Raw genomic sequence first — 16,612 nt, 5'->3', positions numbered from 1 at the left:
AATATAGTGAAATTTGGCTCCTGATCCTCGTGTCACGTGAAGTGACATTGAGCCTTTAACGTAGTCACACCAGGAATCTCCAGCCCAGAGTTCATCATGTAAAAGCAGATGCTGAAATTCAGGTATTTTGTCTTGTGTACATTCATTGCTATGTATTAGTAAAGAAATGACACAGATTCTGATCATTTGTCTTGCGATCGCAATAAAATAGTTCCAAAAGCAGGCTTTCACTAAGTAATAGTTGTTTTAATGGACAGCATTATTCCACAAAGGCTCTTCTGCTGGGCAGCCACCTCCTGACTCAGACGGGACTGTGCCTTATGCAGGGGAACCAGGCTGGAGGGAGGGAAGAGCACTGTGCAGATAAGGCCTGCGTGCTCCTCCATCAGCAAATCACCAGCAGTTTGGCTGTACTGAAAGCAGAGCACAGTTAAGAAGACAGTCCCCGTTTTCATGTGTTTCTAATTTACTTTCAGAATTTGTTTGCGTGCACACGTGTGCGTGCTTGTCTGCAGTCCTGGCTGAAGGGTGAATTTTGGAGCAAAGCCTGAGGAAAAACCTTTGGGTCTTTATTTTATTTTAATTAAAAGCATATTTTGTATGTTTTATGTAATTTGTTAAATCATTTGTTTGCAAATATTATTACAGAATACCACAATTAAAGACAAAATACCTCTTGATACATGACACTTCAGGTTCTAGGCATGGGTCCCAGTGCTGTACTGCTTCTTCTCCCTGATGTTAGCAGGATTGCCCAAGTCAGCTCACACAGCTTTGGATCCCCCATTGCATAAAGCAAATAACACTTCACAGGGATGCGTGGAATTTAATGGTTATGCATCACTTTGAAGTTTAACTAATTTTTTAACCCAAACTGGGGCTGTTTGATACTTGGCACTGCTGGGATCCACCCACATGATGACCTGCAGCAATGTGCTGTTCTGTATCTGCTAGAGCAAGGCACTGCATGACCAATGGCAGCCACTTCTCACAGAGAGCTGGTGGGATCTGAAGTACAGGAGAAAAAGGCAAACTTATGCATTCTTTACAGCAATTTTTGGTTGGCTGAGAAGGTTAAGAAGGAGCTATGCTCCACAATCCCATTCCAGTGCAGGAAAAAGCCATTAGTTCAGCACAGCACTGAGGACAGGCAGATGAACGTTCCCTCCTGCAAAGCTGGATCATCCTGGGGAGATCTGCCTGCAGCACCTGGAGGGCTGCACACTCAGATGGAATGTAAAGAAGATGGCGTGCCTCAGCTCTGCGCTGCACACTCAGCTTCCTGAGTGTGATCTACGTGGGATTTCGAACTTGTCCTCAAAGAAAGAAGTCACATTAAAAGCTAAGTAATAACATACATTTGTTAGGAATATCTAGGCACATCATTTCTTCATGTTTCAGTTCTGCTTAGTCCATGGTGCACTACAAGGGTGCAGCTTCAGAACTGTTGTTTGCATGGGGACACCTGGGAAGGGACAGCCCCAAAACCATGGTGGTAACACCTTCCCTACAGCACTAAAAGAAGCATCTGGGTGTTTGGTGCAGAGTACCTGTACTATCTGCCTTATTCTCACAGTTAGGTGGGTTTTGGTTACGCTAATAAATGATGCTGTGGTGCACATGGAACAGGTTGGGAGCTTAGAAAGAGATCCCAAAGGCAACATTGCTAGAGTGTGCTATGGACCCCACTGCTGTGTGCTCAGGTCACAGGCTCGCCTTAATCCTTTGTTGAGTCATGGATGTGGTGACTTCTCCAAATTTTCCTCTCTGCAAAATGTATCACTTTCCTCTCAGTGCAGTACACCTTTTACTGGTGGAGTTTTGCAAGCTGAGAAAAAAAATGCCAACACATTGTGAAGGAAAAATAATATAGATGTTTTTTTCCACTGGAATAATATGATAATAACTTTCCTGCACTTTCAAAAACAACTGGAAAAGCAGAGAGAAACTAGAAAAAGTTCCCATGGAAAGGTTCCTGCTGCCTGTGTGTTCAGGGGATAATTCACTCCCACTGCTGTAGTGCAGAAAATACATTGCACGGTCAGTTCTAAAGGGCAACTGTGCCTCCAGCACTGAGAATACATGAAGTATCAATAACTGACCTTAGTTTGGGTCAACATTCAGTATGCTAAAAGAATACATGAAAAATATACAGATCACACCGATGGTAGTGAGGGGCAGGCTGCGGGTTTTTTCAATAGCCAGGTTTCAGCCAACACGTGCTGTGTTTCAGTAAAGGCCGATTAATGTTAACAGTTAATCACGGAATGGCTTGGTATGAAAGTGACCTCCAAGCCCATCCAGCTCTAACCCCCTGGCACGGGCTGGTGCCCCCTACCAGATGAGGGCCCAGGGCCCCATATAACGTGGCTGAGTGCCTCCAGGGATGGGGCACCCACAGCTCTGAACAGCAGTCCTAGAGCCTCACCTCCCTCTGAGTACAAATTTCCTCCTAACACCTAGCCTAAGTTTAAAGGCACTCCTCCCCTTGTCCAATCACTATCAGGCCATTAACTAACAGATTTAGCTCAGATTAGCAGTCTCTCACCTCCCAAGCAATGCCTGATTTGGACGGCACGGCACGGCAGTGCTGTGTATCAGTGTTTTATCTCCTTCATCATCAGCAGCAGCACCCACAGAGTGAGGAGGGAATAAAACTGAACAGCACACCTTTAGCCAGGCAGCAAGTACAGTGATGCTGTGTCTGGCAAACCTTGTTAGGAAAAACAATGCACATTTTGAAAGTAGGTAACTTCTGCAGGCTTTCAGCGCACCATTTAGTCGACGTCTGGGCACATTTCTTCCAGCGCTGCATTACCTTCTCAGGGCAATGACGCCTCGGAGGTAACGCGCAGCACACAGCGGCACTTCGCCTTTGGCCTTCGGGTTTGCGCTTCCCTTGGGGAGCAGCGAAGAGCTGCCGGCGTGTGAGCTGCGGGCTGCACGGCGCCGTGCCGGGACACGGAATACACACGGCTTGGCTACGGGGGTCGGTGAGAGCGGTGTAAAAGCGGCCGAAGTAAAACTTCGTTATCTGAGAACGCCTTTTGTCTCGTAGAAAAAAAAAAATAAGTGAGAATGCTTCCTGCAGAACGAAACTTTCTGACACTTTTCACACCGAGCGGAACAGCCCACGCGTGCAGACGCGCGACGGGGCAGACCGTGCCGCGCTGCTCCTCGGTGCGGATGGCGGCCGATCAGCCCCCGCCCCAATGATCCGCGGGGCACGGAACGGAACGGAACGGGGGCAGCGCCCGCTCCCGAAGCACGGAACGGAACGGAACGGGGGCAGCGCCCGCTCCCGAAGCGGCCCCGAACGCAGCCCTTACTCGCACCGCTCGCGCTGCTCAGGGGGCAGCGGCACCGAGCAGGCGAGGGGGGGAACGCAAAAAGCAACAGAGCGCCGCGAGCGCTGCTGCTGTTGCTGCTGCTGTTGCTGCTGCCGGGCGGGGGCTGCGGGGGGCGAGGGGCGCGCGCCGCATTCCGATGCGATGAGACACGCGGCCCCCGCCCCAGGGCCCAGAGCCGATGGCGCCGCGCTGCTCCCGCCCCGCGCGGTCGCACGGCCGGAGCCGTGACCCAGTGGCCCGTGAGCGGCGGGAGCCGAGGCGAGAGGTAGGGCCGGGACTTGCGGGGAGCGGGGGGGCGTCCCGGCCGCAAGGATGCGCTGTGCGCGGCGCTCAACGAGTAGCGCGGTGCCGCTGCTGCGCGGTGCCCGCAGGAGGCGCGAGGCTGTGCCGGGCGGAGCAGCCGATGCACGGACGCCGCTCGCGGTCCGTCGCGGCGGAAAGTGCGAGGAGATCCCGGCTGAACCTCCTCCCCCTGGGGATCCCTCCCGGAGGCCAAATCGGCTGCCCCGAGCGCCATCCTCCTCGCTCTGTCCCTCCTCGCTCTGTCCCTCCTCCGCCGACCCGGCGGGGCGGTCCGCACCCGCATCCCCCGCCCCCGTCCCGCCGCGGTAGGCGCTCTGCTCGCTCCGCCGACCCGGGCAGCGGCGGGGGCGGCCCCGTCCGGCAAAGCTGCGCTGGGGAACACGGCTGGAGTCCCCGGCGGTCCCGGGAGGAAGAAGAGGATGCCGGGGCTGTGCTGAGAGGTGCGTGCCCTGCCCGCCCCGCTTTCGGCCATGTTCCCGGCCCCGCTATCGCACCGCTCCGGGATCCCCTCCCTCCGCCGGGGGTGCTCGAGGGAACCCCATACAGCAGCAGCCTGGGGCGGGCCGCCCTCATCCTACAGCCCTTAATCGTTACGGTTCCCCCCGCGACTTCCGTTTTAATTTTTAGGGGGGGTTTGCCCGTTGTGACTGCTACCCGGGACCGGGGCTGTGCGCTGCGGTGTTCCTCCTGCCTCGGGGCTGCACGAACTGCTGCGGGCGGTGCGGGACAGCGCGGTGTCTGTGCACCAGTAACGGGGTGCTGCCTGCGCTGCGTTTCGGCTCCGCGCGCTGCTGGGATGCCACCTGCACAGGTGGTGCGGAGGTGGCACCGAACTCTGCTAAAAGGAGGTACAAGAGCTGGCGAGAACGGTACAGAAATGAATAGAAAGTCCGCTGTGCTTCTAAGAACAGTCGAATGTTTGTTGTTTATTTGGTGAGGCGCTCGTGTGAAGAGCAGAACTAAGCCTGCTGTTGTGTTTGTGTGACAAAAGTTTGCTAAGTATTTGAGTCCCGTCCGTTTTATGTACTCCTGTGTTTGAAAGGGGCTCAGAGAAACCACCAGTTGTGCGTGGAAGAGCCAAGTAGCCATAACTGCAGAGCAGCCCCGACGTGTGGTTTAAGTCACGCTTCCACACACAGATAACAGTCGTGATCCCTGCTACCTCGTCCTGTGAAAGTTAGAAGCAAACAAGTGGTGTGTGATTGGTACAACACCTGAGCAGATCTGGGAGCAATCAGGCGAGGCGAAACCAGAAACAGATGGTTGTGTTCTGCGTGTTAGGAAATGCTTCGTTGTTTTGAGTGGCCAGTAAAATAATGCAGAAATTCCCAAGTCATGAAGGATCGCATCCAGTCTGTGCACAAGGTAGTGAAGATTTGCTGAAGTCGTTCTTAGCCATGCAGGCAGTTTATTCGTGTTCTGCCGTTGCTCGGAGGTATTAATCTGGTGCGTAGTAATGAGCTCCTTTCTGTTTTCACACGTGCTACAAAGTTGGTTCTTAAAACTCTTTGTGGCCTCAGGGTGCGGTTCCTGTCCGTCCGTTGACATTGATTCAATGGGATGTATAGTGACTGATACAAGTGTGTTACACCAGGATTCTGACCAGCTGCTAAAGAAAAAAGAAAGTGAGGTCAAACTCTTAAGTTTGAGAAAGGTGGAAGTGCCGCTACAGAATAAGAAGCTTCTGAAAACTTTACCTATTGGAAGTTATAGAACATGGTCATAAAAGAGCAGATGAGGTAACTGGAGGTTTGGGACATTTCTAAGATGTGGAAAAGAAATTCTCTGTTTTAAGATTGTGCAAAGTAATTTGATGCCTGCTTGTAAGAATCTGCAGAAGAAAGTATTTGTTGTGTCAAGGGACTCTTGTGTTTAAGAGGAATATAAATATTGGGATCCAGTGACTAAAACCTGCGCCAAAATCCAGAATAGAAGAGGTGTGTTCATGAGGGATAGTGATGATGCTACAATGGCTCTAGCTTGAGATAGCAGCTCTTTTGGAGAAGAACAGCTGTAATTTAGCAATAGTTCTTGGATCTGAAATTTAAAAAAAAAAAGAGCTGACTTATAAAGGAGGCAGGAAGTAATGAAGTAATGAAGCTGTGTCCATGATTTGCATAGGGATTTTTCATTGCAGATTGTTAAAGGTGATTTGTTTTATTCAGCTGGGCTTACCTGCAAGTTTACAGGAGTTCTTTATTAGTTGGAAAGATGATAATCTTAAAGACAATAGGTTTGGAACAAGGTCTGTTTTTCAGTTCTCTGTTGTTCGGCACCAACTACAACATGGATACTGGTTTATGACTTCAGTCTCTAAACTATAAATGACAATAGTGGTACTATTAGCAGTAATTCACTTTTTGGTTTGTATACTATTGGAAAATTTGGGTGACTCCCATGGGAATGAATCCCGCAGCTCCAACATGGGCAGACATGCTGCCTCACCTGCTGGCTGTGCAGCCACTCATGGTCTCATTTCAGCACGCCCTGTTGAAAGGTGGCCATACCTTTAGTATGCAGCCTGATTAATTCTTAAATAACGCTTTTCATCGTGGCTTTGGCAAAGAAGGTTGTTATTAGCGTGCCAGCTTGAAATCCATGGTTTTCCTTAGGTTAATTTGGACCTTTCTTGAGCTGCCTTTAATCGCCTTTAGCAGGGAGCTGCCACACATGTACTGGGGGACCTGCGTGGCGGAGTGCGTGCTGCAGGAGAGCAGTGCCGCTTACTCTGCATTCTGCTCTGTTTGTCTTGGCAGACCTGTGCATGTGTCTGCTCATGGGTGGGGTTTCCACAGTGGAGGTTATGCCAGAGATTGGTCATATTTCACTCTCTCATTTTTGAGCAAAACTTCTATCTAGTGAACTGAGATTTGTGTTTAAGAGTTGAGGGTGAAGCGGTGATGGTGGTGTTGGGAGCTCTTGTATATATGTCCCCCTATGCCCCCCACCCTCCCACACACCTCCAGCCTTGTTCTCGAGTTAAGGAATTTTTATCTTACTTGAAACATTGGAATTAATTTGTAGATACATCACTGTGGGAGGAGCACCTTTCCTTAGTGGTCTCATACACTCTGTTGTGCTGACATATTTGTACAAAATGTAATGAACGTCACCGATTCTAAACTAGGCCATCCACAATACTCTCTTCTTAACTGCCTGGTCATTCATAAATAATCCACACGTTCCAGTGCTGTGTCTGTTTGCCATTGGTTGCTGAAAATGGGTACGCTATCTGAGCGGGAAGCCCTGAGCTCAGTGCTGTGCTCTGTTCCCCAGAAGTACCCTTCCTTTTGGTTCCCCCACAGCTCTCAGATTTACAGGCTGTTGGAGACAGAGCCCCAGGTAGCGCTGGCCTCTGTGACAGCTTAAATTCTCACGGAGCCCAGTAGAACTTTGAAGCAGAGAGGTGTGCTCTGCAGGGCTGTATACAGACTGTCATCTTCCGCCCCCAGTAGTCTGAGGCACAACTTCGTAGGTTAAATATGCTGTCAGCTCTGGGATACTTTTTATTTTACACTGCTATCAGTAATTAATAATGTGGTACAACAGTTTAAATGGAACAGTGCATTTCTAAAAACTGAATGTATCATTAGATTTTTTACTTGCTATACCACTTTATAAGTAACTAAAGAAACTGAAAATACCAGGACGTTTCATTTTTGATTGTTCATATTCAGTTTTATTTTATTTTTTAAATGGGACAGAGAAAGTGGAGTGTAAAGGCAGAGCTACCATTTCAAAACATTTATTTTTGGCGTAATGCTTTTATTCTATTAGTATGCACAAGTGCTGCATAACTGGCATCTAATAATAGTATGTTTTCTTAAACAGATGAGTCTCCAGTTGCATTGACCTTGCCTTGTGTAGTGGGACCTTGCTGTCTGTAGTTTCAGACAATGCTCTGATGTGAGACCTCTCCTCCCACAGTATTTTTCTGCATCTGTGCTGCAGCATACAGCAAGAATGCTGCCGCTGTGATCTCTGGCATTTGAGGTTTTCGTTACACTGCATCTTCTTTCTAACTTTTTAATAATGCATTCCTTTATTCCAAATACAAAGCTCTGTTGCTTGGAGTAGGTGACTTTCTTTTTGTAGCAGTGTGGGTATCTTTCAGCAGCATTAATTGAGCTTGGTTTCCCTTTGGAATGCGGTGAGATTAACAAGGGTCATGCAGCTGAGGAGCTGCTGCTTTCTCGGATGCCAACGATTCATGTTAAAGAGCAACCTGTAGGTTTCCTCTTGCAGAACTTCCTTGTTGCAAATGCCTCCTTTTAAGTTCCCTCAGGACTGCTGTGGTTGATTTTGGATTACTGCTACCTACCAAACTGGAGGGGAAAAAGAAGACCCCATGTTTTAATATCCAGGATGAATTGCCTTCTGAAGATGATGTTCTGTTTTTGGTCTTGTTTCATGTAGCGTTCATGCTTTCAACACTTGTCAAAGATGTATTTCTAACCAGTTAGTTCTTCAATTCATGCATAAATATATATTATAGTTGTTATTTTAGTACATTTATAATCCAATTATTTTGTCAGCGGGCATAAATTTCCAAGAACTGGTTGATATCTTTATAAACTTTTAGTAACTAAATTTCACACTTCTGATGATTTTTTAGTATAATTGATCTTCTGTGAAAACCTCTGTTCCTTCTGAAAGCTGTGGGAAACTATACTGTGGTGTTCCTCATGTATAGTGCAGGTCTCTGCTCACCCTGCGTGTGCCTGAGTTATTGCAGGAGGCTGGTGGGCCAAACCTGTCTCCCAGTTCCCTTCTGTAACTCGTGGCCACTCATGAGCTATGCTGTGGGCTGCTTTTCTGTTAATGTGTGGCACCTGGCAGAGGTGTTAACAGTGCCAGGCAGATAATGCTTCTTGAACTCGTTCATATTGCGGTACTTTGCATTTTTTGGATGGAAAATACTTCTTAGTGAGGCTCCTTCAGAGCCCTTGAAATTTTTCACTGCAGCTGATACTTTTGTGAATGGTCTGTTGTTTGCATGTTTTCCCCAGAGAACAAAGTGGGCATACAAGAGGCAGAGAACCTTACATAATTACCTTTGCTTTGTTCCCATTACACCGTTTCTTTTTTACTTCTTAGAAGTGAGTTTATGGAAGAGGCAGTAGAAGTAGGTGCTATAAAATCAAACATACAGCTGCTTGTGATGGAAATATTTTAAACTGAATGCGCACTCAAGATGTTGCTGCTGTAGCTGGTTTGAATATACATTGGTTCTTATTCTGTGCTTAAAGTCAGCAGAACATAAACAAGGAGTCTGTGATGGTGGTGAAGGTGGTGATGTTCTCTCAATAATCACAGTAGATAAGTACGAAGAAACATACTAAAAAATGACATCAACACGTGTCATTAACTAAAACCTCCAGACTGTCCTGCTTAGAGACATTACACAACGCCAGTAGCCTGAGTAATTTAAATAGATGAGACAAATTGTAGGGCTTTTTCTTTATTTACTTCATTTTCATAGAATGAATTTGTCAAATAGCTATTGCTGTGTCATAGTCTGTTGTTGTATAACAATTCTGCAATTATCATCCAAATCAAACATACTAATCTTCTGAATGGTCCTGAAGCGTACCGGTATGCAGTATGTAGACTCAGTGGTTTAGTTCCATAACTGTGTGTTTGATTTTGTTTTCCTTTTGCTTGTTTTCAAAACGATCTGTTCTCCTTGTGAGATACGGAGGGCACTTCTAAAAAGTGTTGCTCAGGGCTCCCTGCACACCAGTAATCCCTCCAGTTTCAGATTTTGCTTCTGTTCTGCATGCTTTCCAGTTTCTCCATGGTGCCAAATCATGAGTCCTTTTAAGCAGATGCTACTCAGGTGTGGTTGATACTAGTGTAGAGTGACACCCATTGATTCTTTTATTCTCGGTACTTTTGGTTTGACATAACAGCATGTGGTATTAGTATATTGCCAGTTGTACCTCAGGCTGTGATGAGTCACAGATTGCTTTCCACAAGAGAAAATTCAGTGGTTAAACACTGTCAGTTCCTGCAGTGTAAGTTCAAGTGCATGAAGTGATGAATACCTCTGTTTTCAGGGTGTGTTTCCGTGACCCATGCCTCAGCGGGCATACGCTTGTGTTACTGCAGAAGCTGTGTACAAAGAAGGGATCTGATCTGACATGGCTCACCACACATCCAACAAGTATGTCACTTAGCAGCCCTGCTCCCATTCTCCCCACAGATTTGTCAGCATCTCATCCAGCCCAGCAGCTCTGCTTTGCCTTTCCCCCACTGTAAAGAGGCTGCAGCATTTCTGAAAATTATTGTATTATTGTAATTTATTGAGACAGGAAAATTGGACAGGTTTTTCTTTCCTAGGCATGAAAACTGTATAACTGTCTGTATACCTGACGCATACCTAAAAGTGCTTTCCCTCCCATAATTTTGAAAGCATGGGCTTTTCTCTACCATGTTCTAGAATCCTGCAAACCTTCCTGTGTTTCAGGTGAATGGCTTGTGGGATATGCCTCTGTTACAGATGAAGTTATAGAACGGTTAGTGTAAAGATGTTATAATTCAGTTAATCAATCAGTTTTAAAAGTATCAGCTTTTACCTCATATTTGAAATGTCATAGAATCATAGATTCAAAGAATCATACAGTCAGTCACTCTTTTATTTGAGTCAAAAAGTTTCCTGATTTTATGTTAGGTCAACTTTATGACTTTTGCAATTCTTCTAAGCATGTGTAAACCTTGAGTCTGTGCTATGTCTGTCAAGGTATTTCTGGTTGGATTCTTCCAGCCTCTGTTAGAAATTGTATTAGTTTAGCACAAATCCATGCCAGCATCCAACATTAGATGCTGCTGTTTTTATTGCATTACTTATTCCATGTTGGCAGGAATACGATGTGTATAAAAGCAGTTTTTGCTATCCAATTACCTTTTGGTCCCCCTGTTAAAACAGATTTCAGAGATAGTATTTCAGGATCCCACTGCAGGGTTTGAAACAAAAAATATTCATTGATTTTTATTTTATTTATTTTAAGGCATAGGAATTTAAGGAGAAGGGTCCATTTTACTTAAGACAAACTTCCTTCTTGATACTTATCCAGAAAACATTTATAGGTGAAGATGTAGAGTTGAAACTTGTTTGGGAGCACAGTTGAATCCTGGAGTGTACTGCTCAATTGATTCCATTCTCATCTAGCTTTCCTGAAACCAGATGTAAGTTGAGTACATCCATATAACCCTCGTACCAGAATGTTACATTCATTAAAAATCGAGATTTGATGGCTAGTTCTGCTATACAATAACAGTATCAAGTTAATACTGTTCCTTCCTGTTAGTGTGGAGCAAGTATTGTCAGCTACCAATCTAGTTGCACAGTTAAAACTTGATACTGCCTATATATATATAGTAATGGAAACATTTAGGATTTGTTATGGAGACAGAACATACTTCTTATAAAATGTTAGTTTAGGGCCAGGGGTAAGAAGGTCTTATGAGTCTAAGTTATTAAATGTAATATTTGTCTAGTGGTCTGCTGGAATTTTCGTTCCAACAATTCTGAGCTATAGCAAATGTTTTAGTTTTACCTCAATTTGTGTGTAACTCAGCTATCAGCTTTTGAGGTGAAACTGTTTTGCTTGTTGTGTTTATGCTTGTGCAGCAAATTTTATAACTCCCTTTGTATGGGAAGTTGTTGATCACAGCCTGAACCTCTGGTTAACCACGTGATGCAAACGATGGGTCAGCTGTGGGAGCACAGGTGAAGGTAATTCATGGTAGGGGTGGAGCTTGGCTCCACCTCTCATAGATCTACTTTAAGGGCTTTCCACCACTAAGGCAGGATCTCTTTCTGGAGATTGCTCCTGTGTGGAGTTTTGCAGTGAGCCTTGGCATTGGTGAGCATTTGTTGTTTATCTTCTTTTCTACATAACCTCTGGTTATCTGTCAACTTTACAATTGTACAATTACAACTGTAAACCTTATATCTTAAAACTGTGTGATATCCTGTGTAATAGGAGGTGTATTATCAACTGAGAAAGATATGAGATCTTTTTATTTTAATTTCTATAAGGCAATAGAAATATCCTGGAAATCAGCAGCAATTTAGAATGTATGTGGACCTATTCCACTTCTCCAGGATCAGGAAATGGTAAAATTTTAGATTTCTTTGGTAGAATTATGAGGGTAATCTGCGATACTAGTCAGCGAATAATGCTTGCAGTTGAATTTCATTGTTGTGGTTTTTTTTTTTTTTTAGACACTCCAATCAAGTCCATTCTAGGGCTGTTGGTTTCATTATGGAAACTGTGTTAGCAGCACCAACGGTTAATGCACTGACTTCCAAATCGTTTTCCTCCCTGCTCCTCTGAAGTTAGTTTGGATTAAAGATAATAAATGTGAAACCTTGCCATTATTCCAATTTTCCTGTTGTTTCCATAGCTAAATGTTTTATTTTTAAAGACTGTAAAGAATACAAGTAATTATACAGCAGTATGACTAGGGACATCTAGAAAAGTGGTGTGTTTTCCAAGGCTCAGTACGTGACTGTAGGAATTAACGATACTGTGAAGTCTGGGTAGAAATTAATTCTCCATACAATTTGAACTGTGATTCTTGATTTGCAGGCCAGGTTCGGTAGTGGTTTGCAGAAATAAACAATTCCCTGGACAGCAGGCCATAAAACAGGTCAGCGTTAAAATATGCAGTAACATCTTTCAAATGGCTGTATAGGCTACTCTGCCTGCCTGAATTCTTTTGCAGAATCCAGTTTGTTAGATACGTTTTGAGTTTTGTTACCTGAGGCATAGTTTCCTATGAAAGGAAAAAGCAGTGGCTTTTCTGGGAGTCTTTGTGGCCGCCCACCAGAAGGGCAATATTTGTGTGTTCTCTTAAAATTTAGAAATGTCATTCTGATTTGGCAAAAGCTGCCTCCATGCCTGTGTCCCCCACGATATTTTTGTTTCTCCTACTGTTTATTTTGTTGTGCAAGGTGATAATGTTTAACCTTAGTGGGCAGTTGTCTCAAATTGGATAGGTACATAAAACTTGTTCTTAAGGCTAATAATTCTGAGGCCAGAAGATAACATACAGCAGTTACCATCCGGTGCAGCACAGTACCATCCCGTGTAACAGCTTCTGTGTAGCCCTGACCTGTGTCTCAGTTGAGTGCTTTGTAGAAAGCTGCTTGGGTTTGTTTTACAAGTTAGTGGGAGAGCTGTAGAAAAATTTTGAGGAAGGTAAGCAAGGAAAAACTATTTGGTATAACAGCATTTGAATTATAATGGCCAATAAAGTTTCTAATTTGTATGTGACTCATTCTTTACTTTAAACTTATGTGCCTTCCCCTGACTTGATGTGGTGCTCTGATTACTTTTCCTTTGTTTCATAATGCCATTCTCAGTCTTCTGTCGGCTTTTCTGTTTTCTCAAGCTCTAAGGACGCCACTGAGAAGAGCAGAAAGCCATTAAGAAAAAAGAATAAAAACAGTTCTAACTTACATTTACCAAAATTATTTTAAACATTTCTGGGGCATTTAGATTATTGATTTAATCAGGTCAAAATCCTGATAGCCTCTACCTGGTAGTCTCATGTTTTTCCCACATTACTCATCGTGCTTACAGTAAAGCTCTGTTCCATTAGCAACCATATGCATCCCAGTAAAGGTTTTCAAGTTTGAATTGAGACAGAAACTGTCTCAGCTCTTGGCCAGCAAATGCAAATAAAGTTGGCTGCATTCCCTTTACTTGCCAGAAAAGCAAGAAATCTGGGGCCCTTCCTCCATCAACAGAAAAGGGAAGCTCTGATCTTTCTTCGTACGGGTTTCGCACATGTTGATTCTCTGAGCTAATCTTGGTAGAATTTGTCAGTCTCTTTCTTGCTAGATGTGGCCCAAAGCCCCCAGGAAAACAGCTGTCATTTGCAGTGAACTCATATGGCTCAATCTGTTCTTTCTCTCGTGATATTGGTGTGACAGTATTTCTTTTTCTAGTTAGTCTCAACATATCATTATAAAATGCTATCTCTGCACTGATATTATGGTGGGTTTGGTTTGTTGCTTTTTTTTTTTTAATGTTGTTTGATTCTGTTACCGTTTCTACTAAATCTTACTTTGTTTTTAAGAGTATTTGATGTGCATGTAAATGTATAACTGAAAGATATTTTCGTTATCTAGTCTGATTGTGTGCTGAAGTGTGGGCAGCTCCAGTATGTTTTCTTACACACAGAGCTTTAAAACTTTCAGTATCCAGATAATCTGATGGCGCATTAAATGGTGCGTAGCAATATAAGATCATGTCAGATGGAGTATGAATATGAAGAGAAAAGGAAATCATCAGTGAAGTTTAGGCTTATTTTAATATATACAGGTACATTTAAAAATGATAATTCATTATTACCCAACTTTTATCTAAGATGTTAAAAATCAGAATATTGAATTGTACAGTGATAATTTCTGAAATTTATTGCTAAATATGTTCTGTGCTTATATGTATTATTAAATGACAGGAAGTAACCAAAGCAGTGGCGTGGAGGTTCATATCTGACGCAAAATAATAGTGCTGCACTCAGAGTATCAGGATTGTGATCTGATAAAGCTCTGCACTGCTCTTTTTCTGTTTGTTAGGCTGTCACTCTAAGAGCTCAGGATACAGTTTAAAAGATGAGTCAGCTGCAAAATTTACTCTTCATTCTCATTTTCAGTTCTGTAAATTTGGTCTGAGCTCTGACATTCCAAGTCCTGATAGCTGCAGAATCACAGGACTGTAGGGGTTGGAAGGGACCTCTGGAGATCTCCTAGTCCAACCCTTCCCCCCTAAAGCAGTTTTTTTGGCATAGAGCTGCACCTTTTTATCGCTTACCGAAGAGTAGCAAGGTGTCTCTTTCTCACCACATTACAGGCCTTGGGTGGATGCATTTACTCTACAAAAGCCACGTGAGTTCATTGTTAACAAGGATTCTGGAACTTTACAAATTTATGAGTAAATGTGCCAATCGTTAATTGATCTCAGACTTCTAAGAATTGGTTTGTGGCTGCAGAAATACAAAGAAAAATGAAAAGTTATTTTGTTAAAAAGGTAACTGTTATTTGAGCTGTGCATGAGGAGCAAACAGGTTAACTACGGTGCTTTTAGTGTATTCTTAACATAACTGCACTTCAGTATATATTGAAGTGCAAAGGAACACACAGTCCCTCCTCTGTGTGTCTCCCCCCCCTTCCCCTTCCCCTTAGAAATTACATGAAACTACGGGATGCACTGATCTGGCAAAGATCGCAACAGAAAAGGTATGTGGGAGCAGGTGACTGTTTTGAGGTGTGGCAGTAGCATGCCTAAGAGGACGAATTAAGAATACGTGATTTGAACTCTCAGGGGACAGGTTAGTCTGCTTTCATCTGCTTTCATTTACCTGTGCTGCTTTTATGTGTTTGCTTTATTTTATTTTATTTATTTATTTGTTTATTTTACATAAGTCATTTACTGTTATCCACGAACTCTGTTCTAGATTTCTGCACGTATTACTTTCCTTGTGTATGATCTACTTCTTCCTTGTTGGGTTCTCAAGGTCCAAGGTCCAGTGGGTAGTTGGAAGGGCTGGTAAAATTAGTGCTGCAGAAGGTAGCATTGTTGAGTTGTCATCCTAAAACAATTTCTCTACTTATTATCAGTGAATTTGACAGGCTGTGGCATGGAGCTAATACACATTGCATTAAAAAGTGTTTTGAGATTATTGTTTTTATTCTGTTTTGAAACATTGCATCCAATGTTTTTGTTGTAGGCAAAGCACTGTTACCAGCATAAGCCGTTTTTTCTTTTTCTTTATTTTTTTTGAAAACAGTGTAGATTACAAGATTACACAGACCATTAGTTTTGATTGCTGCCTTGCCTTTCCCCAGGGATCTCTTTCCATTCCAGATATTGCTTCATAACCCCTTCAGCTGCTTGCCAAGCTCACTGATCATTCCAGCCATCAGTTCTGCAGGTGAAATTTGGTATCTAGTGCACAGAGTTCTTTCCTTACGTGAAACCATTATTGCCATCTTGCACCAGAGAAGCCAGATTACAAGGCTTGAGCTACTCTTTATCTTTCAGTTTGTAACCCAAATATCAGCCTGATAGTGTTTGGTTGCGCATTTCAGAATAACCTCCTCATCACCATTCTTGGCCTTCCCACTGCTGGTGACGTACAGATATGTTATGTTCAGTGAACAGTTTCACTACATCATAGATTTCCTCAAGTGCTTCTTATCATTTGCCATGAGAACACAGTTCTAGCTAGCAGTGAAGTCCAAGACCTTCCTGGAGCTGCAGGGGAGGGCTGTGGGAGGACACATGGGTCTATCAACAGATCCTGAGGGCAGCGCAAGCTGGTAGTTGGTCTGATGTCAGTCTGATGAGCTTGGTCAGAATGTCAGAAGTAGTACAGAACAGGGCCGTGTTGGCTTGAGATGCAGCTCAGCCTGAGCTGGGGGATAAGCCTGAGCTGAAATGTCTGGTGGGACTGTGGTGTGAGTTGTGGGTGCAGCTGCTTGCAGCAGCTAAGGGCTTAGGACACCTGGCCCCGCTGCTCTTTCTGAAAGATAGCTTTGATGAAACTGCCCAGGTTAACACTGTCTATCTTTGTGTTAGTTGTAGCATTGGTTTGTCATTATAAAGCTGAAGTAATATACAGAAAAAGTAGTTTTTATCTCCATTAACTGTAACAGCAGAAATAACCTTGAGTATTTCAGCATGCATGCACTAGTTCATTTACAGAATTTATTGTGGTTTGTTTCACTGGCTTATTTAAAAGTGGCATTCCCTTTTTTTGCTGGATCTTGAGGTGTACATCAGGCATATGAGTAGGCATTCTGAGATCCCTTTGGGCTAAGTATATTAAGTAATATGTTAACAACAAGGGTGTGCAATCAAATGGATGTAAGCTAATCTTTCTGTTCAGCTGAGAAATTTTAGCTTGTATATGTAACAGTCATTTAACATAATGTCTTATGT

The 16,612-nt window shown here is 43.9% G+C and overlaps 1 protein-coding gene across 4 annotated transcripts in view; it reads left to right on the top strand.

Moving 5' to 3' along the window:
• Positions 1-3,499: 3,499 nt before the first annotated feature.
• Positions 3,500-16,612, top strand: part of PLCE1 (phospholipase C epsilon 1) — a 144,735-nt gene continuing 131,622 nt past the window's right edge. Inside the window, exon 1 of one of the 4 annotated variants that reach the window (XM_032445621.1) lies at positions 3,500-3,615. The gene's annotated coding sequence lies outside the window, so the exon portion shown is untranslated. The other 3 variants (XM_032445620.1, XM_015867102.2, XM_032445622.1) reach the window with 3 other exon arrangements.

The sequence above is a fragment of the Coturnix japonica genome, chromosome 6 (genome assembly GCF_001577835.2).
Source record: "Coturnix japonica isolate 7356 chromosome 6, Coturnix japonica 2.1, whole genome shotgun sequence".
Taxonomy (NCBI): domain Eukaryota; kingdom Metazoa; phylum Chordata; class Aves; order Galliformes; family Phasianidae; genus Coturnix; species Coturnix japonica.
This window is presented reverse-complemented; position numbering and strand designations above follow the sequence as displayed.